This window comes from Vipera berus (assembly GCF_964194415.1).
Source record: "Vipera berus genome assembly, chromosome: 3".
NCBI classification, from domain to species: domain Eukaryota; kingdom Metazoa; phylum Chordata; class Lepidosauria; order Squamata; family Viperidae; genus Vipera; species Vipera berus.
In genome coordinates this window covers 20,092,084-20,097,518 of record NC_138204.1, presented here as the reverse complement: position 1 = coordinate 20,097,518, position 5,435 = coordinate 20,092,084, and positions in this window count along the sequence as shown.

Sequence of the window (5,435 nt, the reverse complement as noted above, 5' to 3'; positions counted from 1 at the left end):
TGGCAGCACCTATACCAGGGGTAGGCAACCTCGGCTCTTTTATGACTCATGGACTTCAACTCCCAGAATTCCTGAGTCAGCTATGCTGACTGAGGAATTCTGGGAGTTGAAGTCCATGAGTCATAAAAGAGCCGAGGTTGCCTACCCCTGACCTATACAGTACATACCTCTCAATTACTATATTTCAGTGGCTTTTTATAGTAACAGAATGGAGTTGTGATTCACTTCATTTGTTCCATTTTGAAATCTAGCTGAGTAATATTTTTTGAAATATGGGCTGGCTCTCATCTTACATTTTCAAGACAGAACAAGGGTGTGATGTCCTTTTTCCATTTATAAGGACGAGTTTTTGGTTCTTATCATGGGTCTATCTGCATATTTTTATCTCATTGCACACATCTTGAAGTCAAATGAGATCCAGCCCAGAGAATGCCTTATTTTAACCTAAAATATTAATAAAAGTAATTAAATATGAGATACCACAATTTTAACCAGTGTCCCAATATGTATTAATTAAAAAGTTACAGAATGATTTATAATAGCATATATAATAATTTCGGTTTTCATAAATCTTAATGCAACTATGCACACAACTATACTTTGGATTTACTAATGGAATGGTTAGTTGGGAGGTATAACTATTGTTGTTTTTAATTTATGAATCTTTGTATTGTGATTTATTCCTGGTGCTGGAAGAATAAATTTCCAGTGGATAAGACAACATACTAAAAGCTAGTTAAATTGTTCCCTTAGGTCAGGGGTCTTCAAACTTGGCCCTTTTATGACTTGTGGACTTCAACTCCCAGAATTCCTCAGCCATAGTGTGTGGCTGAGGAATTCTGAGAGTTGAAGTCCACAAGTCATAAAAGGGAACAAGTTTGAAGATCCCTACCTTAGGTCTATCACTTATAATTATCTACCCATTCAGTGAAAAATTGTGTGATCAAAATATTGCAGTACAACTCAACTCCACTAAAAGCAACGGGGATTTTCTATTGACTTCAGTGGTTTTTGCAGAATGTGGTGTCAGGACCTGGTGTCTTTGAGCAGCTGCAAGACCCATTCCTTTTATCTTGCTCCCCACCCCTACCTGTTTTTTTAATATTCAGAACTAGAATTAACCTAACCTAACACAGTTTAGGTCGTTCAATGGAATTAAGAGAATTTTGGGAATGCTCATTGCTGCTTGGAGTACTGCCAGTACAACCCAGGTGAGCAAACAACTTCCTTAACGGAAGAGGAGGTCCATTTCAGAACCATTTGCCCAGAAAGCTACCAAGCCAAGAAGTTGACTCTGGGGGTTTTATTATATCTATAATGTGAATGCTTTTTGTGGGGTTTTTAATTCCAAATGCAAGTTCTAAGGATAGATTTGGCAATCAGGTATCTTATATATAGACTTGTTTTTAACGATTAGAAGTATCTTCTACAGTGGAAGAGATCTTTAAAGAAGGCAAAGTGTATAATCAGGAACATGAGAAATATAATTTGAACTTCTTTCCCTTAGACAAAAGGCTTTTTTAAAAAAAATATAAAGCTCTAAGCAAAGGAAATTTTATATTTAACCTTTAGGCATATGTTTATATCTTTTTTCTTTATGTAGTTGTGATTGAGGAACAATCCAGAATTGCAGGAAAAATTATTCCACAATAGAAATTACTGTGTGTATGTTCGGTACTACTGTGAATTAGCTTGACGAATTATATTGTAGATGTTAAACTTTTAACTGTCATGGAAGCATGGAATCCAAAATTTTAGTGAAAGAACTGGATGTTAATTTATTGTGGAAATATATTGGTTTCTGTGTTGCTTAACTCCTTGATTCTGGTTTTTTTGACATTTCTGTAAGCATTCTGATTATATTTTATCATTTTGCATCTATTGTATTTACAATTACAGCGTTAAAGAAATGTTTATTATGTATTGTGCTTAATTTCCATTCCTTAAGATTGTAGCCTCAATCAGGTAGCTTGTATTATCAGAGGAATGTGTATGTTATAAATATATATTGTATATAAATATGCACACACATGTGTATGTGTGTGTGTGTGTGTACCTGTAAAAAAACATCCTTGTTTTTGAAGCAGCATCATGTCTAAGAAAACCAGAGCTCTTTTTTGAGTTTGGCAAAATCTTTGAACTCTATAGAGGGAGAGAGGCTAGTGCTTATTGCTACTAAAATGACAGGCTGCATCACATATTATTACAATGTAATGCAGTTGCCAGGATGACAGAACTATAGCGAGATTTATGACTACTGTGTTCTTACTGAATCTTCAAAAAATCAAGTTGTTTAAACATAATGTACGTATTAGCTTGAGATGTTTAACTATATAGAGAGATCTCAGTCATAGTACAGAGCTTCAGTATACAATAACTGGCATAGACGTCTACATACTACCTCTAAATTTTTTGTCAGTTAGCATCTTGGGGAGAAGCAGAAGGGGCAGTTTTTCAAGCTCAGCAACTTTAAGATGGGTGGACTTATAACTGGCTGAGGAATTCTGGGAGTTGAAGTCCACACATCTTAAAGATGCAGAACATTGGACTAGAGAGAGATAGCTAGGGGTTGACCTGCGTGCAACTTTTAACACCCAAAAAAGGGTAAGATATTTGGTCTGCAAAGTGCCCTGGTTTTCTCCTAGATATTTTATATATGCCTCACATTTGGCTTTTTATTAAAGCTTCTCTATTATACGTATGAGTGAATAATTGCATTGTTTCATCAGAGAATCAAAACTTAAATCTTTTAATCCTTTAGGAAAGATGAACATTTTAAGCCTCTTCCCTTGTAGTTTGGAATCAGATTAGCCTCTTAAGTGCACCTTATCTGAACAAAAGGAAAACGTGGCTACAATGATACACTTTTTTGGAGTTGCTCTTTCAGCTCCAGATGAAGTCAAACTAAACTGTGAAATCTTTGTTCTTCCATAAGTGTGTTGTGTAGGATTTTGTCATGTACTGTTCCGACTTACATATTTTCTAATTAAAAACTTTATGCAACATAATTTTTACATGAACATGTATAAAATCTCAAATGTCAGTATTTTTCTTACCACTTTAATGTATGATGTACGACTAAATGAACTTTGATTTTACAAAAATCAGTTGGCACTAATCATATGCTAGTCATATTTTTTAGAAACTTGGTAATAAAAATTATGACTATTGCTAATTTGAAGCTTGAAAGAATGGTTTGTTATGTAGGCTGTAGATGTTTGAAACATCACTTCCTGATCCTCCAAGGTATATTTATTTGACAAGATTCTTGCTTTTTAAAGGGGGAGATCTCTAGGACCAAGCCCTGAAATTCCACAAGGCTAAAGATGGTTGTGCCATGACAGAGAATGCACCTCCACACAACCTGAACCTCCATGAATGGAAGTGATTATTTGTCACTCAAGGTTGAACTCTGGGGATCTTCATGCTCTGTAGAGCTTGGTGGTTTTCTTGCAGATATTTCATTGCCAAACTAGGTGACATCATCAGGTGCTAAAAGGGAGTGGGGTTTGCTCTCAGTTTATATACCGTATTTTCCAGCATATAAGACGACTGGGCGTATAAGACGACCCCCGACTTTTGAGAGGATTTTCAAGATTTTTCGTCTTATACGCCGGAAAATACTTACATGCCAGTTGCCAAGTGTCTGACACAAGCCCGATTCAGACCCGTCTGATGCAGATGGTGCAAAGCCCTGCCGGTTCCCGCCCGACGCCGGACGGTTCCGCCGGTGCCGCCTCAAGAGGGAAGGGCGTGAGGCGCCTGCCACGGCTCCCTGAGGACTCCTTAGCAGCCGGGGAGTGCGTGTGTCCGTAGGACTGCCCTGCCGGCTCCCGCCTGATGCCGGATGGCTCCGCCGGTGCCGCCTCGAGAGGGAAGGGCGTGAGGTGCCTGCCATGGCTCCCCGAGCAATCCTTAGTCGGGGAGCGCGCACGTGTGCAGGACTGCCCTGCCGGCTCCCGCCCGATGCCGGACGGCTCCGCCGGTGCCGCCTCGAGAGGGAAGGGCATGAGGCGCCTGCCACGGCTCCCTGAGGACTCCTTAGCAGCCGGGGAGCACACGCATGCGCAGAACTGCCCTACTGGCTCCCACCTGACGCCAGCCTGCCCTGCTTCCTCCACAGTGAGAGGGGAGGGCGTGCCTTCCCGGGCTCGTCGACTTGCAGCCACACCAGAGCCGAAAGGGGCTTTTCCTTCCACCCACCCTTTGGAATAAACGCAAGAGCTCCCGGGGTCTGGCGTTTGCAAGGGGGAGGGGAAGGGGCTTAGAGGCTCTTGGGGGTGGGAAGGGAGAGTCACGGAGGGGGGACTGGACTAAGGAGGCTTGAAGTTGCTTTGCAAGAACGGGGGCGCTCGATTGATTTATGTACTATTTTCCGGCATATAAGACGACTGGGCGTATAAGACGACCCCCCCAACTTTTGAGATGATTTTCATGGGTTAAAAAGTCATCTTATACGCCGGAAAATACGGTACTACAGTAGTGGTTTGCCCTATTGCTATTTGTGGGAGTGGTCTTGGTTCCTTGAGTGGGCAGTTGTTTAATTGTTTGGTAATGAAACATCTACAAGAAAACCACCAAGCTCACAGAGCACCAATAACCCCCCCCCCCAAGATTAAGATTCCTGAAGACTTAAACTTTCCTTGGAAATTCTTTTTCAGCTCTTCTGCCATATTTAATAGGTCCACTGAAACACTTCAGATTCATTCTCCAGCACAATCCCAGGAAAAATTGTAGCTGCTTTAAAGTTTTGCAAGTCCTAAACTAGTGCATGTTTCCAAGTATCATTAGACTGGATATTCCAAAGCACCATATAGCTCTAACTCCAGCAATCCCGTTATTTAAATAATGAAGTATATCAGCTGAAAAACACACTTCCATTATTTAAATTACTGACACTTGTCTCCAAAATAATTAAGATTATTATTGTTAAGATTAGGATGAGTTAAAACAAGTTAATTTCAAATGATGTGGAGTGGGAGATATGAAAAATTGAAATACTAGAAATAGTGTTGAAAATAACAGTTTAGGTCCCAATTTTGCATAAACAGTATACTCCTTTATAATATATTTATAGTTATAACTATAATTATAAAGACCTTACTTAAGTCACAGAGTAGGTGTAGAGTAGTTGCACTGTCAACATGGTGAAATATAATTCATTTAGGCTCCATTTATCAATTTATAAGTACAAAAGGCTTTGGTCTGTGTGCAGATGCAAGATGCCATTCTTACAAATGAGAAATGATTGCCTAGTAAGTCCACGGCTGTGATCCACATATCCAGTTAGTCTACACAATTTTAAATTTAAATTCTATTCATGAATACGGGATGAAATCATTTATGAAAAGGTAGCTGGAGTTGTATTCTAAAAGTAGGAGCGCAAAAGTATATGAGATTGGAGAAAGCTGAGATCAAATGGGTTTTGGGGACAA